At 35.1% G+C, this 21,601-nt stretch overlaps 1 protein-coding gene across 7 annotated transcripts in view; it reads right to left on the bottom strand.

Moving 5' to 3' along the window:
• The window catches only part of LOC126758779 (F-actin-monooxygenase Mical), a 92,673-nt gene that overhangs the window by 33,051 nt on the left and 38,021 nt on the right, over positions 1 to 21,601 (bottom strand). For all 7 annotated transcript variants that reach the window (XR_007666888.1, XR_007666886.1, XR_007666885.1 and 4 more), the window contains one exon: positions 11,326 to 11,361. The gene's annotated coding sequence lies outside the window, so the exon portion shown is untranslated. The remainder of the gene's footprint in view (positions 1 to 11,325; positions 11,362 to 21,601) is intronic.

Genomic DNA, 21,601 nt, shown 5'->3' with positions numbered 1-21,601 from the left:
ACCTTTTCAATTTAAAAAAATAACATAATTATAACATAATTTTTTTTCTGTTACAAACATACACTATTAACAACGAAATTCTGAAACTTTTGGAAAAAAATATTTTAAACTCGGCTATTGCGAGGCCATTTCTGGTGACCCCTCGGAAAAAGATGCGCACGAGTTGGCAGGTTAACTTCTTTCAAGATCACCTAAAGTGAAAAATACGTGTTTTAGTTAAAACCTTAGCTTAAAAAATCCTTCGTATAAGTCTTTAAGAATTGTATCTCAAAGACCTGTGTAAAATTTCATGAAGATCGGTTGAGTAGTTCTCGAGGAATCTTGCCAACCGATTTTAAAAACGCAGTTTCGAGAAAAACGCGTTTAAAGACGGCGCACTTAGCGTAGCTAGACTCGAGCGCATAAATACTCAAGGCTGCATCTCCGAAACTATTATTCGGATCAACTTGAAAATTTAGGACAATATTCTAGAGGCGTTGTAGAATGTAATAAGACAATAAAAAATGACTTTTGAAACCTTTAAGCCCATGTAACCCTTTAAAAAAAAGAATATTTAAATTGAGAGTAGACATGCCGGTTATGAAATGATCGGAGAGATAAAAACAACCTTTTTGTGGGGTGCAGCGAAGAAATGAGGATATATGTACATAGGTATGCCAAAATTGCATCGATGATTCAAGTAGTTACGGGTAAATAAAATAGTCTTCCAAAAATAGCATAGACCACTAACACAATTATTAAAGAAACCATTTAATGGAATGAAATAATGGATAAATAAAATTTAGTTTTCCCATTTGTGTGTTCACAAATTCATAAATAACTATATAAACTATTTATTAGGTGCGAATTTAGAAATGAGTATGACTGCCTATACATGAATACAATTGCAAGTGCAGACCGATGGTTCAAGGTGATTCGAATTTAAATCAATGAAAACATTTACAATTTTGTTGCATTGGAGAATAATACAACCGCATACTCAATACAAGCGACCTTGATTTGGTTTTGCAGGAATCAATAGCAATTCCGTATTGCCTTAGATAGCGAAATTATTAGAAATACACTTGTTGTTTGATGATTCATATAGACAGTTTTCGCAGGAAAACTCACTTTTCATTTATATGCACGTGACGAAACTATAAATATGCATAAATTGAAACTAATTTTTATGTGCAGATGCGTCCATACTATTTTTGGCATATTTTTAGCACAGTCACACCGGAAATAAAGACCCATTGATGAATGGTGGTCGGAAACAGAGCGCAAAATTGTTAAAAACTAAAGGGTGATCCATTTTGAGGTTCCCTACTTTTTTAAAGAAAAAACACAGAAACTTCAAATTTAATGGGGAATGTTTATTATCACTCGAACGAATATTCTTTGGCATTGAAGATTATCTGTTTCAAATGTTGGCCGCGGCTACGTCTCAGATAGTCCATATGCTGAGTCCAATTTTCGATGACTCGTTCGAGCATTTTGACTGGTAACTGGCGAATGACACACATGATGTTTTGCTCCAAAGCCGGAATCGAAGCGAGATGTCCGTATAGACTTTAGACTTTACATATTCCTACAGAAAAAAGTCTAACCGTGTGATATCACACGATCTTGGTGGCCAATCGTTCGCGTCAAAACGTGAAATTATCTGCTCACCGAAGTGTTCTCTCAATAAATCCATTATTTGTTGCGAGGTGTGAAATGTGGCACCGTCTTCTTGAAACCAAATGTCGCCGAGATCACAAGCTTCAATCGGTCGGCTTTCACGGTTTTGTTCTCCCCGGCATAATTTTGAAATATAGACCTGTTGTATTTTCTGAAAGAAATGTCTCAAACGAGGTAGTTTTGCTTGTTTACATACTCGTTGATCGAGAAATTTACCTAATCGCTGAACAAAATTTTGCTCGAAAACGTCTGATCTTCTTGAAACTTCAAAGCAAGCCCATAAAGCGAAGCGGTGTCGCTTGGGATCGTCGAGCGGCTTCCGTTCTTGCACAAGGGTGATGTTGTTGCAAATAGTACGCTCAGTAGGCTGATTTTTCTGCTTTACAGAACGTGAATTTTCGTAATAAAGTTGAACGATTTGTAAACTTTGTTTAGGCGTATGTAAGTCTTTTCATGATGAAATGACAAACAATACAGAACAAAAATAAAATGACAGTTTGACACAACTCACGCGTAATCTGCAAAAAATGACTATTGAAGAGAATATCTCCACTTGTATCATCCGTTATAAACATTTTGCGCGCACCATTGCATTGCCGGAACGAAAGTTTTCAAGTGTGTCACCATATGTTGTGGGTATAGCACACCAATTGGTGATTGTGATTGGCAGTTGGCCAAATAACGAGAAATATGGTGTGACAAATTTACAAAATAATTTCTTCATCTTCTCTACTATTTGATATTTGTAAAACGAAATTATTTCTATTGTAAGTTAATTAAAGAATATACCCTTTTCCAGATAGCAAGTCAAAGCAGGAAAAGAAGAAATTTTGTCGAGCAAATTTATTAAATAAATATATATGTCAATGTCTACAAGTTATCAAATAAAAACAATGAATGATCAATTCATATAAGCGTGACAAAAAAAAACATTTTCCGGAAGCCATAAAGTCTATTGTATAAAGTCTTTCCTGAAATCAATATTTCTTAAGATAAATATCGAAGTTGCTGAAATTCGAATAAATAACCACAGAAACACTGAAACCTAATATTACTAAATCAAAATTTTTTAAAGTTTATTTTGTATAATAGCAAAAAATAGGTCTTTTGAACTTTGAAGTAAGCATAAGATCATACATTATAGATATCTTAATGCACAGATCAACAAAGTTTGCTTATAGACAGACTTCAGACTTATAGCCCTGACAGACGACAGCGATAATTTGCATTAGCGGACTTAATTTAAATTTACTTGCGCATTTGACCCATGTTAATGCAAATTTGTAATGCACAAGAATTTCGTGCATTTGGCTGAATTTATCAAATTTGAGTTGGCAACACTGCTCAAAAATGGCCGATTTTTGCTATTTTTTGACAGCTGTCGCTTGAAGTCTGCCGCCTCTTTTGCGTTTACAGCATCAGAGTTAAGCAGTTTTATCATGTTAATTAAATTATGTGTAAGTATATTAACAAAAACAAATTTTAATATTTTTAGATGGCAGAAAATAAACAACGCACAGTTAGCTATCCATTTTTCCAATATTCTTAACTTTTTCGCACACTTTTTTCGCATTACAATCGATTATTGCTTTTAATTCCTCTCTATTATCTTTGAACGTAGTTAATAATAAACGAATTTTTTCGTTAAATTTATATTGATTTTCCAAAAATACTAAAATTTCTATTAATAACTTCTGTTATTCATTTTTTTTTCACTTTTTTTTTAAATAAATAAACAAATTTCAGAATTAGCTGTCTAAATGCCCAAGTCTGCCGTCTGTCACCATAAAATTTCAATGCGCATTAGCGTTGCTTAATGCGTATTAATTTTGCTCGTCTGTCAGGGCTATTATTCAAAAATAATAATGTAATAGCCAAATGGACAATATAATCAAATCTGGAACATTATGGCAAATGAATTTGGAATTCCTAACCCAAAAATCATTTGTCATGTACTGATACAAATATAGTCCAAAGAAAATAGTTCACACGTGATAATACATGCATATGTACATATAAACATGTATACAAAAATATACGAATATACACGCTAATGCCGAGCGATAAGAAAATACATACATGAGTACATGTGAACACTTGAAGAAAGCACCAGTAAGTGTTTCAGTCGATAAACTATGTTTTCGTAACAATAATGTTTATGCTGTTATTACTGTTGTTTATTGAACTGATGCTTATCGCCAGTCGTTCGACATAGCTGACAAAAAAGTTAAAACTATATAACGATATGACATAGTAATGTATGTGTGTGCATTGTATGTGCATACTAATCAGGAAAAATTGTGATTAAACATTTTTAAGTTTTATATTTATATGCACATACATATGTACGTATACTTACATATGTATATGAATATCATAGTCTTTAATGTGGGAATAAAAATTAAGTTTTTATATGAAAAGCTGTATTTGTGCTGTCATGGCGAGTGAAAGTTAATAACTTTATAGCAAAATTATTGTCCAATTCATGCAAATTAATTTCTTTATATCGTCACCTAAAGTTAAAAAAATTCAATAATTTTCCATAAGTTGAATGCCCTTTCGAAAGCTTGCTTAACTATCAATATGAGTAAAAGTTATTTTCTAGTGAATTAGGAATTTGAAAACTATAAAGTATGCTCAATAGCATATTAAAGTATAAGAATAAAAATATTGCTCAGAGAACAATAATATAATACATTCCACGCTCCCAATAATAATCAGCCGATGGTAATAAAATTTTAAAAGAAGTAGCACGAAAAATTCGAATCTAATTTTAATTTCATTTACAGGATTCTTCCTCATGACATTAATATTTGTGTTAATAAAAACCAAAATTAATTTCGTTGCACAGAGGCCATGTTGTAAGTGCCACAAACAGTTTGTGCCAACATTAAGAGCCGTTGTGGCATAAATAACAGCTAAAGAAATATTTTATGCTTGAAAATTCTTTCAACACTTAACAAATTTACCAGACCGCGCCAAGTCGAACCCGGCGAAATGCTCATATTTCAAATGGGGCGCAAGAGCACAGCGCCAGCACAGCGACAGACAACTGATTGATATGCTCATCCATATTGAGAGAGGATTTCATTATTTTTTTTTTTTAATTTTCAATCTATTCATAGACGATTTAAAAATACTTAAACGGGCAAATTTGCGGCGCAACAGAGCAAATTAGTTTCGAATTTAGGTGGATCGATGCCACACAAAGCGACCCTGTAGGTAAAACATGAATTAAGGATAGGTATGTGCTGTAGCGAAATTAAAAATATAAAAGAAGCGAGGTTTCTTTCTAAAATAATGGTTTGTAAAAATATGAATTGAAACTTTTGTAATATTTCTAATATTTTCAGTTTTTCAATACCACTGGTGAGAGCATCACTAACTAAGCGTCTGAATAAGGAATGTTCTATGTAAGCCTTTCCTATCTATATGAGATTTGCTTGATAAAAATTTTTAACAGCTTTACCTATATCTATTTTAAGAACAACCAAGTGAAGTGTTTTTTAACATTATGTAATTATTCTTTATCAGGATACGCACAATGTTAGCTCTTTGGTTTAATTTTAAATAAAAAACTGATTTCCTTTGATAGAACTTGGTAAACCTACTTATATATCCATACTAATCCTGGTAGCAACCATGTAAAACTCTAAAAAACTGATGTAACTACCAAGTATTGCCAGCAAATATATAATTTCATTATTATCTTCTTTTCAAACATTTTAGTTGCTCTTATCATTTCCCTAAACACTTACTCACTTTCCTTAATCCATTCGATTTCGATGTAATGTGACTGTTGTTCATTACAAAAAGCAATTTAAAACTCATGCGGTAAAATAGATGAAACTATGGTCCCAGAGCCACTAGTCGCACTCAAGTCTTATACATATGTATATAGTATTATATGTTTAGGTTAATACTAAATAAGTATATGTACTAAATGCTTTTGCTTGATATGTGCAAACTTGCGCCTGTTTTACGGCAAGTGATTTTTCATGTGGCTGATCAAAAAGATTACAATTTAGATGCTATTTATTTCAATTCTAAGTCCGAAGACATACATTAAATGGCATGTGTTTTGGCAATGTGCGGAAAAAGTGTGGCATTTTTATGAATTAAAATATTCTTATTTATAATAAATATATTCCGACTACTTTTGTTGTTGTAAATATTTGTCTGACAGTGTTGGGTTTGTTAGCGAAATGAAATTAAATTCATTTTGGCTTCCTGCCATCTGTTGAAAGTTCACTCAAAATTGTTGCAAAAGCAGTTTTTTGATTGTACATATGTACATATACATACATATGTATATGTAAATATGCAGAAAATATACTAAATGAATATTTGTATGCGCCCAAAAGAATAAACACTAGAAAAAAAATTTGGTACAAGCCTTGCGAAAGATACACGTTTTAATTGCATCAACGAGCCTTAAACAAGATTTCGCGGCGCCTAGAGTATTTCTAGCCATATTGTCAAAACAAAAGCCCTCTTTTACTAAAGAAAAATTCTTTTGGAATATGCATATAGCACATATATATAGCTCCGAATCGATGTAATGTAAATTACTGCCTTCCATTAAAGCCAATTTGGTCGATATTTTGAAAAATTTTAACCGAAAAGGGTTCTACACACCTACATATATATCCAGTAATGTTCGACTTTCGAGGCTCCCTACTTGTTTGAAGCAAAGAAATTTCAAATTTAATATTATATTTTATCATTCGAAAGAAAATTATTTGTCATATGTTTTTTGAGGATTATCTCTTTCAAATGTTGGCCATGGCTCCGTCCGATGACTCGTTTTAGCATTTTGACTGGTAACTGGCGAATGACACACCTGATGTTTTGCTCCAAAGCCGGAATCGAAGCGGGATTGTTCGCATGGACTTTAGACTTTCATATCCTTACAGAAAAAAGTCTAAGTGTGATATCACATGAAATTATCTGCTCACCGAAGTGTTCTTTCAATAATTCAATTGATTGAAGCGATAAGAAGGAATTGGCTTGGCTCTTGTTATAACCAAATGTCGCTGAGACCACGAGCTTCAGGTTTCAAATAATGATTCAATAGATAACGGTTGCCATTGACGGTTACGTTCTCACCGGAATTGTTTCTGAAGAAATATGTACCGTTGATTCCACTTGTCCACAAATCACACCAAATCATTGTTTTTTTTAGATAAAATGGAAGCTACTAAATCTCTTGAGCTTACTCTTCGTCCCACATACGGCAATTTCGCTTGTTTACATACCCATAGAGCCAAAAATGGGCATCATCGCTGGACAATATTTGGCTCGAAAAAGTCGGATCTTCTTGGAAAAAGCACCTCTACATGGATCACCCGTTATATTACTGCCATATGATGTGTTAGTAGATGTTTCAACTCTCATTGCTCCAGATTATGCGTTTCCAGATTTCGTGTGTTAGATTAGCAACAATTCAAAATCATCCAACTCTAACTAAAACCGCTGACACATGAAAAAATAATTAAAAGCTAAAAATCTTGTTATAAAAACTATTTTATATCATTATCTCTCACAGAAGCGGCTTAGGAAAAATATACGCATATATCGAGTGATAGATTCCAGGTTGCTTAAGTGCATCATTCATATAGACGAAGTGACCCTTTCCGGCATTCAAGTGCCTAAGGCTGACAACTCGAATCCATTAGCCGATAGCAATTGCAACAATCCAACCAAAACACAAACAAATCAAAGCCAAGTAAGCAATTGTGGATAAAAGACAACTTGTACATGGTTACGGAGCCAAAGGAGATCGAAGTCGAGGCAAAGAAAATCGCAGAAGATATGAAAATGTGTCATAATAGTAATGTAATAATGAGTACATATGATTGTAGTAGTGCAAGCAACGGGTAAAATAAAAGCGAAAACAACAACCACAACAACAAAAACAATTGCATGCTCGACTATGTAAGTCAGTGGCAAAGATTAAGTGCAAATATCGGCAGCAATTCAAATCGAATTGTGTAACTTACGATGATAAAATTGTGCGAATGCGGCAGCAAACATTTTAATATGCATATAAATCATATGTGTGTGTGTGTGTGTGTGTGTATACATGGCGGTGATTGTGCCGGCAGGAAGCACTTTAATTGAATTCAAATCAGCAATGCAACAACAATTCTATTAGGTCGGCCAAATCAATTGGCGCGCTTCGTGTCAGAGACAGCGCACAGCTTTTATACACTCGCGCTAAGGCTAAGCGCAGAGTAGAACATTAAGAATAAGTGAGTATGGAATAAAAAGGTTATCATACAGATTTCAGTGTTCTATTCAATATTTGTAGGGATAACGACATTATCTAAAATTTTGATGCTCACTTTGATTTCTTATTAATTAACCGGTGCGCTGCGGCGTCAGTTTTATTTCTTCCCTACAAATGTTCATACATCACTTCTAACCTGATTGAATTAGAGTCACACTTTTAGAAAAGTCTCAGCAATCATGAAACCTCACAAAATTATGCATATTGCGTTATTTCAATCATCGCTCCAATGTGCACTCAGCCTCAGGCGCGAAATCGTTTATTAGAAATAAAGCTTGTGATGCAGCGGAGGAGCAATGCAGACGTGTTTTGCTTTAATAGACTTACTGGCAGAATAATGGAGATTTGCTTGCAAAATTCTTGCCTCATTGCCTAAAAGTTTGTTTATTTTTCTTTACATACAGACAACGCAAAGCAGACAACACACCGCGCGCAGCTAAGTGCGAAACATAGCGTACTACAGCCACTCTCATTCTTATTTCTAGCTGGTGCGGTCTATAGCGACGCTGCCGTTGATGTCTATGTTGCTGTTGACGGCGCGTGAAAATGCCTCAATCGACGTTTAAGCAGAGCGCAGCTAGAATTTAGTTATTTTTTTTTATTTCTTGGCAGTTTATATGTGTGTAAGCGTTTATTCTTGGCGCTTGGAATTGGGTCACAATTGTACTTGCACATGGCCGTTGCTGGTGATGGCGTTCGTTGATCGGCGGCGTACAACGAAAGCGTTTCACGCTGGGTAGTTAGTTAGTCGGCGAAAACGCTTTAGAGGTCTAGCGAGTTCGGAAATCGTCGAAACCGCATGTGTGAAAAGACCAAGCTATAGGCGATTGGAAAGCAGTTTCTATATAATTTCGAGTTTTTGATACTCATTTCAATTTATGATCTCAGCTGAGTGAAGACATCGCCTACATTAACATTGATGGGCGTGAAAAATTTTGAAAATTGGGATATACAAAAATGGTAAAATATGCAGGAAAAATAAAGAATTGAAATTTAAATTAAAAAAAGTGTCAATAAAAAGTATAAAGAATTAGTGAAGTAACTGAAAAAAGGGACTTTGTATTATATTATTAGTAAACTCTCTCAGAGAATATATATAATTTCATTTCTACAATTATAAAATTCAAAATAACGCATGTGATTGAAGAGATCATTTTCTTAGCTGTCTCTCATTTTATCTGTGTTCGGGTTTTATTTCCAACAAATCTCTCCATTTAAAAAGGATCAAAAAAAACTGTACAAACATTCTCATTTTATCTGTGTTCGAGTTTTGTAAAAAAAATTCAAAAGATGAGCTCTTAATATTAATAAAACAAATCTCTCCATTTATCCGCGAACATAAATAAGGATGAACAAGGAGATAAACTTACATACAAACATTCCTACAATATATGTAGGTATGTACGTATGTATGTATGTATATTAACTGTGACTCCTATCCTTGCTGGCCTAGAATCCTTTCACTTATGTATATTTTTTTCGATTCTGTGTTTTATAGCTTTGCATGAGCATTGTTCTTACGCGCACACAGCACACACTTATGTACTGGTATCCGCCTACTCAGGTTTAACCTAATTCCGTTACGCTCTCAATAAAATGTGGTTGTGCAAAGGATAAGTCAGCTTCCTGTAGGAATGCTATGTTCCATTCATGAGCGCTTTACTACAGTTAGCGTGGGTGTAACCCGATTGGAGATAAAAGGGGAGATGAGATCTGTGTGCACATAAGGGCATACATACATAGATATGTACAAATGTACTTTATATACTTGTACATATATTTCCTGTACGCGAGAAATCCTGCCTTGTCAGCGCAAACTTTCATACATACATACATACTGTGCGTATTTATTTTTGAAAGAATATTAGTAAACAATTAGATATGTAATATGTATATATTAAATTATTTACTAAAAAAAACCGAAAAATCGTTCTAATTTTTGATATCCAGAATTTGAATTAAGAATCATTTTGCTTCACTAACCTAAAAGCAATAATTAAAATATTTTTTAAGAACCGATATTTTACAATATTTCAAGTATTATTTATTCTCATATTAGTTGAACTCAACAAAATAAGATTTAAAGTTTTTTCTTTTAAATAAAAAAAAATAAAATGTTGTCTTACTTTAAAATATGTAGTAAGATTCTTCCTCTTCTTTACTCACGTAGACTACCGATTACTTGGTTATAACCAGTCTTCTTTTCGCTATTTAGCGCCATTTCGAGATTTTAAGTGTAGCCAGGTTCTTCTCCACCTGATCTCCTCAACGGAGTGGAGGTCTTCTTCACTTTTCATCGTAAGAAAACTGAATCGAGATCCTTCAAAGCTGGAGTCTTTTCTTCCATCCGGACAACATGACCCAGCCAGCGCAGTCGCTGTCTCTAGATTCGCTGAACTATTTCAATGTAGCCGTTTATCTCGTACAGCTTATCGTTCCATCGATTGCGGTATTCGCAGTTGCCAATGAGCAAAGGATCCGTTCCCACGACAGTCGGGTCTACGTAACCGGAGCGGACCCGGATTTCTTATCCGGTAAAGGACTGCCAACTCGGCAGAATTCTACCACAACAACAACAGCAGCAAAGGACCATTAATCTTCCGCAAAACCTTTCTCTCAAGCAATTATAAAGCCAACTCGTCAGATGATGTCATTGTCCATGTCTCCGCACCAAATAGCAGGAGGTTGATATAGTTGTTGATGTTGTTGCTGGTCCCAAGATATACGAAATTACTACCGACTTCAAAGTTATGACTGTCAACAGTGACGTCGTTGCAGTAAGATTACTTTGTATAAAATCATGTTCAAAAATAGTCACAAAAAAAAAAAAAAAACACTCATCAAAGCTTTTAAAAAACTGCTTCTCATTTGAGTTTAAATAATTTTCTTTAATAAACTTTTCTAATGCTCATGCTCACCCTGTATAATAACATAAAATGTGCACTTTAATCACACAAAAAAGGTGCAGTGCCAGAAAAAATTAAAGAATTTATGTCAAATATGACATGACGAGTACATATGTACATATGTAAGCACTTTGTAAACAATCATTTGTAAATCCATTCATAACACATACATACATAATAATACATATGTACATAAATAATGCCTTTATTCAATTAAGTTGTGAACTATGTTAGTTTCATGGCAATTTTTATGCTTTATGTTGATGCTGAATTATGTTGAATGCTCAAATTTATTTAATTTTTATTACTTATGTTAATAAATTTGTACAATGAACTATCCACACATAAACACATAATATGTTATACAAGCATGTACTTATATCAATAAGTATGTTAATATTACAAAAATATATGTGAATAAGAATATTTAATTTGTCTCATTTGAGAGTATAAAGTGGTACTTACATTATTCAGCCGATTTCCTGAAAAATCATGTGTTATCTGAAAATAGAAAAATATCAAATTATTCTTTATTGTTCTAAACTGAATCTACTTACATACATAAGTATGTATTTTCAATAAGCCAAGCGCAATGTGGGTTATCATTAACAAATTATCATAAAAAATGCATTATCAGTAAAAACTGTACTTCAAAATATTTAGTTGCACAAGAAAGTTGTTGAAAGTTACATTTTATGTTTTTTCCCATTACTGATACCCACTAACCAGGTCATCCATTATATACAAGTTACTTCATTCAGAATATAAAAATAATCATAAATCGGAAATTATGGCTTTCAACAGATAAATGCCCAGAAAATGTTAAACCTTTTAGTGACCGGCATTTCTTATCTCGAATGTACACTTTTTTGGCACCAGGTATATTTAGTTTGCCACAAATAAGAATTTTCGAGATTTCGATCCGAAAATTTAAACAGGTCCTTTTCTCCTCAAAAACCTGCATATTTGTCTGAATCGTCGATATCGGATCACTGTAACATATAGTAGCTGACATACAAACTCACCGATGAAAATTAAGTTCTCATTTAGAAAACTTTTTTACTTTGACAAGATATTGCAAAATAAGCAATGGGTATCGCTGCTTACAATGTCATGATCTCAAGCTGGCTCCTGTCAGAGTCATTCAATTGTAGACAGGCGGCTCCTCGCGAAGGCTGACGTATTTTCCCAACCATCCCCTTATGTTGGACAGCTTTATATGCATCCTCAGAAGTAGGTGAATGGGTAATACAACGGCCATTGCTAATGAGATACCTAGCGGTACGTATAAAACGCTGGAGTAGAGACCCCTGATTAAAAAAACTCGAAATGAAGGACAGCAAAGGAACGAAGCGGACCGACATATCGGCCCAAACGTTGGTGGGAGGCGATGCTGCTACTACCAGCGGACAAGGCAATCGTGAGAGCTGTGTCGCCAGCGATCCCACCTCTATAGCAACGGGAGCAGGTTGCGGTGGTTGTAGTGCTTCTGCCAAATCAGCTTTACAGCTCACGGGTGCCTCAGTCTCGGCCTCGGACCAAGAAAGCGCTGTGAACATAAACGCGGAAAGGGAAGAACTTCTTTGTTCTACTGAGCAGGCGACCGAGGGTTCCAACTCTGACAATAAAAGAGGGCCCCGAAAAAGCCAACCAAGGTGGGGTTGAAATAGGAAGGCGGCGGTCGGAATTTGCAAACGCCTCGAAAGCAACTCCAGCATGAAGGGAGAAGGGTTAAAACGGCTGGCTTGGGCTAGAAAGGAGGTGAAGAACGGCCGGTCACATTTCGCCACTCGAAATTGGTGTAATGTCTCGGATCCACCGCATTTTAATCGCATTGAGGAGCACATCGCTGGAAAAAGGCAGCGTTCAAAGCAGAGCGAACCAAAGGTGCCCTCGAAAAAGAGGAAGTGCAAAGACGTAGCCGGGAAGCTAGACATGCGGACGACAAACTCACAACGTCCAAGGCAGCGGCTGCAGCGGCGGATTCTCAAAATTATTGAAGTCAATCGTGACACTTCAAAAATATCAAGATAATGATATCATTTTTCATGAGAATTTGGTTTTGCAAAGGCTTTGTACCGGGCTATCTCATATTAAAATCAATGAAATAAGAATAAGTTGAGTGAATTTGACCTCGTTAATGTTAATGAAAATATGGAAGATTGTTATAAATGGCCTATCGCCCTAGATGACAACTATGTGCAATAATAAAATCGAGTTTGGTTCATAAAAGAATATAAACTTTTCAGTCTGCTTGGTATGTACGTGGTTAAAAATTTATTTTAAGGTTCTGTACCACACTCGGTAATTTGTCAGCAGATGGTCACAGCATTATTTCTCGATTGCTTCGTTGCAAATAATGTCATATAAATAACCCATTGATTAATTCCTCAAGTCTGGTATTCCAAATATTTTGCATTGACAAACTTTCTTGTGAAAACAAATTGAAAACAACTGCTAGTATTTATATATTTATGAGACATTTGATTGAGTAGAAAAATAATTAAAAATCTGCACTTTTAAAGCCCCAGAAAATTCGAAATCCTTTTCTTAAGGCGCAAAAAAGCAAAATCTTTGTTCCGCCCATTTTACTAAGCATAATAAACTGAGCACAGGTGATAGAAACTTTCAAGCATAGATAATTCTGCACATATGCATGCATATGCTCATTCCTATAAGTACGTATGTACATATGTACGTATGAATGTACCTATCCGCGGTAATCGAACTATGGCGAAAATTATAATAATCATCGCGGCGCGGTGGCGGCTCGCCCAACCTGCCTGCCAATAAAATTGGAAGTGTGCACCCAACCTGAATGCTTGATAGCGGTAAATAAAAATGGTACAAAGCAAAACCACAAAAACATTAGATGCCATTAACGTGAGCCAGAGCTCGGGCGCTGCTCTAAGAGGCGCTGTGAGGCAGGAATGCCGCGTTCGCAGAGTCAGTCCATAGCGAACCTTTAAATTGAACTCGGCTCAGCTATAACCAAGCAGACCGCAGTCAAGAGTCCAACGTGTAATACAACAACAAAAAACATACAACTCATTCAGTGGCTGCGCTTTCTGTGCTTACCTCGGTTACTCGGTTTTGTTGCACGTACAGGTTGCAAGTGCAACTGTAGGCATCGTGATGTTGGTTTTATGTTCGCCAGTGAGGTGATGCGGTATCTTGCGATCCCAAGAGGTCGATGTAATTACAAAACCATGATTGAGTAGACGTTCAGGTGAATTGACTGGCAGCGCTAAATGCTTGCAACCGAGCGAATTTCGGGTTTAGAGATATGAATGCCATACAAACATATTTCCATCATTATTGAAATTTAAATTTATACGGTGCACCAATTTATGCAGTAATTAATAGGTGTCCAAGTACTCCTTTTGAAAAACAAAATGTAAGCAAAGTTAAGAGATCAGTCACATTTTGTCGTCCAACGACAAACAATGTGAAAATAATTTCCGACTTTACTTTTTAACCGAAAAGACCCGAGCGCCGACAGCGCTAAAAATTCAGGTGGAATGATTATTTACGTCTAAATTTAAAGTCCTTACTTTCTAATAATGCAGTTTGTAATATTCTTCATATCTAATCTATTAAAGAATTGACTAACTTAACGTCTATCAGTCAAAATATTAGTCTTATCTGGTTCCAGTTCTACGCATTTGTTTTTTGGTCTACCTGATGAGGCAATGCTGAGAACAGTGATCTAATAAAGGCAAATATACCTATTCGACTAATAAAACTACGGGATTCTGTACAACCTTGACCAGCAACACTATTGTAGAAAGATGACGATATGTGCACGCTGCGTTGCCTTGGCGCCGATAACAATAATAAGCTACAAATTTTACCGCTTACTATTTGCAGTTCGATGAATGAGTAAATGCAATGACACGACGACGAACTCATACGAGTATGTATTTATATACACACTGTATTACAGAGAAATATACATATGTTTTTTGTAGTATTCTTAAATCAGCAGTTACTTTACTTTATGTAAAACTATGTATATTCCTTTTACACACAAACCTTAATATAATGTACATATGTATGTATGTACATATGTACATATGAATGTACAATACAAAGCATCGATTAAAAATGAGAAAAAATATTTATTATTACAGATGTACATATTTACTTGTATAAATATGCAGAAACTTACTAGATTTAATATAATTACATTTGTACTTTAATCTTCAAGGAACTAGGGTTATGCATACATATACTAGTATACCATATATTAACAAGTAAGGAAGGGCTAAGTTCGGGTGTCACCGAACATTTTATACTCTCGCATGGTAAAGTGATAATCGAGATTTCATAATACGTCATTTACATATTTTTCAAAAACCGTATTTTTGTAAAGTTTTATTCCGCTATCATCATTGGTTCCTAATGTTTATTCTCGTATTATACAGAGAAGGCATCAGATGGAATTCAAAATAGCTTTAAGCATAAGTGGGCGAGGCCACGCCCATTTTCAATTAAAAAAAGCCTGGGTGCAGCTTCCTTCTGCCATTTCTTCCGTAAAATTTAGTGTTTCTGACGTTTTTTGTTAGTCGGTTAACGCACTTTTAGTGATTTTCAACATAACCTTTGTATGGGAGGTGGGCGTGGTTATAATCCGATTTCTTCCATTTTTGAACTGTATATGGGAATGCCTGAAGAAAGCGACTCTGTAGAGTTGACATAGCTATAGTAGTTTCCGAGATATGTACAAAAAACTTAGTAGGGGGCGGGGCCACGCCCACTTTTCCAAAAAAATTGCGTCCAAATATGCCCCTCCCTAATGCGATTCTTTGTGCCAAATTTCACTTTAATATCTTTATTTATGGCTTAGTTATGACACTTTATAGCTTTTCGGTTTCCGCCATTTTGTGGGCGTGGCAGTGGGCCGATTTTGCCCATCTTCGAACTTAACCTTCTTATGGAGCCAAGGAATACGTGTACCAAGTTTCATCATGATATCTCAATTTTTACTCAAGTTACAGCTTGCACGGACGGACGGACGGACAGACAGACATCCGGATTTCGACTCTACTCGTCGCCCTGATCACTTTGGCATACATAACCCTATATCTGACTCTTTTAGTTTTAGGACTTACAAACAAACTATAATACTCTCCTTAGCAACATTGATGCGAGAGTATAAAAACCAGAAACAATCATGATTCAAATTATATATACATATGTGCATATGTGGGTATTCCTATAAATAAGTAGTTGCATATACTAATTATCTCTGTCACGACTTAAACGTTTTAATGATGGCAACTTGATTCATACGTTATAAAACACATAGCAATTAATATCTCAATTCTTTTCAAGCTTCCAGAAACACAAGAAAGTTCTTGATATTCCTCTAAGAGTAACTCGTAATTTCTGTTCATAGATCTACTTAGCTATCAACAATGCTATAAATGACGTTATCTCTGCTCACATTTGAAAACAACTGCGAAGTTAGTAAATATTTTAGGTCAGGATTTTCTTAAGGGGCACACCTAGTGCGACCTAACAAAAGATCGAATTTTAAGAATTAAAAGAAATCTACAGTATCGATTGTTTTGAAGTTTTTAGAGCATATTTATGCATGTTTCAGGAAAACACAGTCTAATTTTTGAAAAAAAAATAAATACAAAATTTTAGTTATACAGGTTCTCTAACGGCGCTAAAAAAAAGGTCCTACAATACAGTGCTGCAGTGGTTCCAGCCTTATCCGTGGATGAAATTTAAAAATAAGAAATCTCGTTAGATCTATCTAACGTACGAACGTAATCTAGTAATCGATTTCTTTTGGCCACCACGGGCACGCTTGCAGAAGTCCAGACGCTGAACACAATTTTCGCCGGCTTTCAAGCGTAATGGATTGCTGCCTGACCAATAACGCATATTTTGCTCATTGACGAAGTCATTCGGTAAGAAATGAGCCTCATAGCTGAAGATGATTTTTCGATGAAAATCCGGATCATTTTCAAGTTGTTGCTCAGCCCAATTCCCGAACATACGTCGATTCTGGTGGTCTGGTGGTTTTGTTCTTGCATCAATTTGATATTGTAAGGATGTAGGCCAAGATTTTTTCGCAAAATCCACAACAACGTCACAGAGATGTCCAACGCTTGAGAACGACGTGTGAGAGACTGATTTGGGTCTTCTTCAATTGATGCGCTAGTTGGCACAAATATTCTCGACACTACGGGCACTTATTTGTCTCACTGGCAAGGGAATATTTTGTACTGGCCTGTGGATTCAAATTTTTCCACTAGACGCTCAATTGTTGATCTGACAGGACGATTATGACGACCATAAATTGGACGTAGCGCTTTTAAAGTTGAGGCCACTGACTCTTTTTTTAAATTTTAATAACTTCGACTCGTTGTTGGATCGTATATCTTTCCATGATAAAATGGCAAAACTTAATGAAGAGAAATGTAAAAAGAGCGCGAAAAAACATGACGTCTTTTGGTATCTCTATCGGTCTACTTTGGTAGCGTTCCTATTGAAAAACCCGTTAAAGCCTCAACAAGAAAATTTTGGGACTTCCGCCAGAAAAATCGTTCTGATTGACAATAAATGGCTGTTAGTTTAAATAAAACTATGACCTAAGTAGAAAAACCTGCCAGCACCCATAGACCAACGGATCAAATGATACAGAACTTGTGCAATATTGGTCAGTGAAAACTTACTCGAAGTAATACTCAAAATTTATTTTGGAATGGAGTCTGGACAAAAAGGAGTCGCTCATCTCATATTGTATTGGTTATTCGTGATCATTTCGCCACATTTTCAACAAATATCGTGCCGCAACCACCTCATTCGCCTGATTTATCTTCGTGTAACTTCTGGCTATTCAGCAAATTCACATGACCACTCTGAGGACACCGTTTTGACTTAATTGAGGATATAAAAGCTGAATCGAAGAATGCTCTGATGGCCATCACGACGAACATGTTCCAAGTGTTAGATGTCTGGAAAATTCGTTGGCATAAGTGTATTGCAACGAGAGGGAATTACTTTGAAGGAGACGAAATGGACAAAATTCACCTTTCTATGACCTAGGATAAAATGATAAAAGACTTGTGCAATATTGTTCAGGGAGAACAAACTAAACATTTACTAGAAGTAATACCCAAACATTATTTTGGAATAGAGTTTAGACAAAAAGGAGTCAGTATTATTTTATTTGATTTCAACTGTTCAAGTCCAACAAAAATGAAAGTGTTACATTAGCCTTGACCAAATGCTACATATTCCTTGGCACCTGCTAGTAGCCATTGTGAACTTCACACCAATTTCTTAATTACCAAGTAAACGAAAATCAAATAACAGATGAGCCATGTGACACACAAATTATTCGGCGAAAATAACTCAAATCAAACTACATTCACAAAACACTCAAAGCAGAAACCAGTAAAGACGTTTAGGTGTAAATCGTGGTAGATATACATATGTACAATGAAATAAATAAAAATACGGAAAATGGCAAACGAAGATAATCGGCGTCCACTCAAGCAAATAATCGTAGATTACGTAGTGGAGAAGTAAATATTATGGAAATAATTTGCATAAAAGCGAAAATTAATAAATAAGCAATTAATGATTAATGCCTATGACATAATTTAGCATGAAGCTATTTGTATAGATCGGGCGAAGAAAACAGATACAGTGTAGTTCGTTATATGCGAATAGATAATTCAATTTGATGCTAAATAATAGTAAAATCTTATGCAAACACAAAAAAGTAAGCAAAAAAAATTATAAGCAATTTATAAAAAAAATTTCAGACCATGTTTTATAGTAAGAAATGATAATTTACATACTTGTATAATACAATGTATAAGACTGAAGTCTTTATTTAAAAGCTGAAGCTAAATGAATAAGAAAGAATACCGATTCCCAAAGAAAATATACATACTTATCTATTATATCATAGCGACACATTCACATATGTATCTCTTGCAAGAGAAACTACGAGGTAATACTAAGAGTATTTATAATAAATAAAAAAAAACAACAAAATTGGAAGTAATGAAGAAACTGTAGACGCAGAAGTGGGAGCTCCATTGATCTGTGTAAAAATATACTTTTAAGGGAAAATGGAATTTTTTGTTTATTATTTATTAAATTCTACTACACCTCTAGAATATGTCCTTAATTTTCAAGTTGGTCCGAATAATAGTTTTAGAGATACAGCCTTGAGAACTTGTGCGCTCGAGGCTGGCTAGGCTAAGTGTGCCATCTTTAAAAGCGGTTTTTAGAAAACTGTGTTTTTGAAGTCGGTTGGCAAGATTTCTCGAGAACTACTCAACCGATCTTCATGAAAATTCACACAGGCCTTTGAAATACAATTCTTAAAGACTTTAAAAAAGAATTTTTTTCGATTACAACTATTTGGAAAAACATGCAGCGAAATTTTCACTGAAATTTTATTTTTTTTTTGTAAGCATGTCTGCCAAAAATCTAATTAAGTTAAGGTTTTAACTTAAACACGTATTTTTTCACTTTAGATGATTTTTTAAGGAGTTATCCTGCCAACGCGGGCGCATCTTTTCACAGAGAGGTCACCAGAAATGGCGTCGCAATCGCCGAGTTTAAAATATTTTTTCCAAAAATTTCGGAATTTCTTTGTTAATTGTGTATGTTTGTTACAATAAAAAATTATAATTAAATATTTCATTTTTTATATGAGAAAAAACTTGTTGAAAAAATTCTGTTTTTAGCCGAGGAAACTCATGTAACCCCTTAAAACTGTTGTTTTCAAAACTACTCGAATTTTGTATGTTTCCTTCCCTCTTCATATCTTAAAACTACTTTCACTTTCCTATACACTTTCCTCACATAAGATAAAAATGGAAATTACCTGAACTCTTCACGTAAATTTCAAATAATATTTTTGTTTTCTGGAAACATTGAAAAACTCACAACACAACTAACGTATCGTATGCTTGTACGTGTGTTACGCCAAACAGTTACTTCATACACAATCAGTGTCCTCGTCATTCACATTCGACATTGATCGCAACCAAAATTGGACATACAAAGCAGGCGGCAAATTACACACTTAAAAAGCAATGATACTTGTACAACAATTGAAGAGATCTACGAGCAACTGAGATTGATATGACCAAAATAGTGGCTACCGCTTAACCCTGATCTTCGTACATTTATGGCAGTCATTAATACAAATAAGCTGAGCGAAAAACATTTCCGATTTGTGAGCTCATCTACGAACACACATGTCCGGATTCCAAAAATGCCATAGTTGTACAAAAACACTTTCGAGTGGTAGTAATTACTGTCACAATGATTCATTTAAATGCAATTAGTGCCTACTACTCTAGTTATGGTAGCCGCGCGCCGCACTACACACACAGTGTCTTCATTCGACCCAGACCCAGGCAGAGCAACTGGCGAAGGGGCAGCGCATCTTAAAATGCTATTGTACTCTGGTCATTAATTAATTGTCGGGTCGTTCGTCTCAGCTCAATAAGTCGCATTTGTGAACAAAAGAAATGATGAAATGCATTTTCAACTGTCTACAGCAAGACAGAGGACGACCGTCGCTGGGTGTGGTTGTGGTGTGCGGGCATGTGGGGGGCCAATTAGACATTTGACTAAATTAAGATGCCTTTAAGTTTACTGCCACATAGTCTTTGTGCATATGCATATATGTAATACTTTAAATATGAATATGTACATACATATGTATGCATATACTTGAATTTATGAGACTGTGTAATGCCCCGCTTGCAATGAGCGCAGACGCCGGGCGGATGTGTTGTTGACCCGATCTGTTGCACACAGCTCATAAGTTGATGACAACAAAGGCAGTCAGTTAGCCTGTCAAGTTGCCTGTCTCTCTACCTCGCTCTCTCTCGGTCTGTTTGTCTAACTGGCAATTCGTCTCGCCAATGAGATGATTCATGCTATCATCAAGTAAGTTTTGTTATGCCTCCATATCATTGACTCGTGTCATTGCATTGCATTGCTCGTCGACATTGTCTACGGCATTTCTCACAAGCATTTTCCGCATCATTGTACACGAACTACTTGTAATTGCATATTACCGACACTGGAAGGAAAGACTGCTGTCACTTTTTTTTCGTATAATTGTTATAGATTTATCTTGAGCTTACAAAGAAAATACATTTGTTGCAAATAACATTGTTGCAAGATAAATGCTTTAATTTTAAAACGCAGTACGTGTCCAGTGCGATGTAAGCATTACTATCACTCTTACTTATCAAAATTCCTTTTTATCTGAATATTTTTTTAAAGAATTTGGATAAAAAATATATTTTTGAAAGCCTGATTTGCTGCGGCTTGAATGGTGGTATTCTACGTATTCTACTTCTATTATTTGATAGTTAGCTTTAACAGTGGCGAGTCTACACTCAGTCCACTAAATAATAAATACTTCTGTCTGAAAAAGAGTTTAAAAGTTTTCTCTATGTACCAACAACATAGAAATATGAGGTATTGAGTTTTTATGTGTACTCTAAAAATATGTATATATTGTACATATAAATTAACAAATTAAATTTGAAAATAATATAAGTATAAATATTTTTTTTTAATGATAGATTGTTGCGACGCCATAAATAAATTCAGCTCATAATTTGCCTCATTGCTTTCATTAATCACTAGTAAGCAAATGAAATTGAAAACAAACAAAGGAACATTCTCCTCGCACAGGTGCGTATGGAACAAAGCAATGGAAGATTGTTGTTGCGCT

The sequence above is a fragment of the Bactrocera neohumeralis genome, chromosome 2 (genome assembly GCF_024586455.1).
Source record: "Bactrocera neohumeralis isolate Rockhampton chromosome 2, APGP_CSIRO_Bneo_wtdbg2-racon-allhic-juicebox.fasta_v2, whole genome shotgun sequence".
In the NCBI taxonomy this organism is placed as follows: Eukaryota; Metazoa; Arthropoda; class Insecta; order Diptera; family Tephritidae; genus Bactrocera; species Bactrocera neohumeralis.
This window is presented reverse-complemented; position numbering and strand designations above follow the sequence as displayed.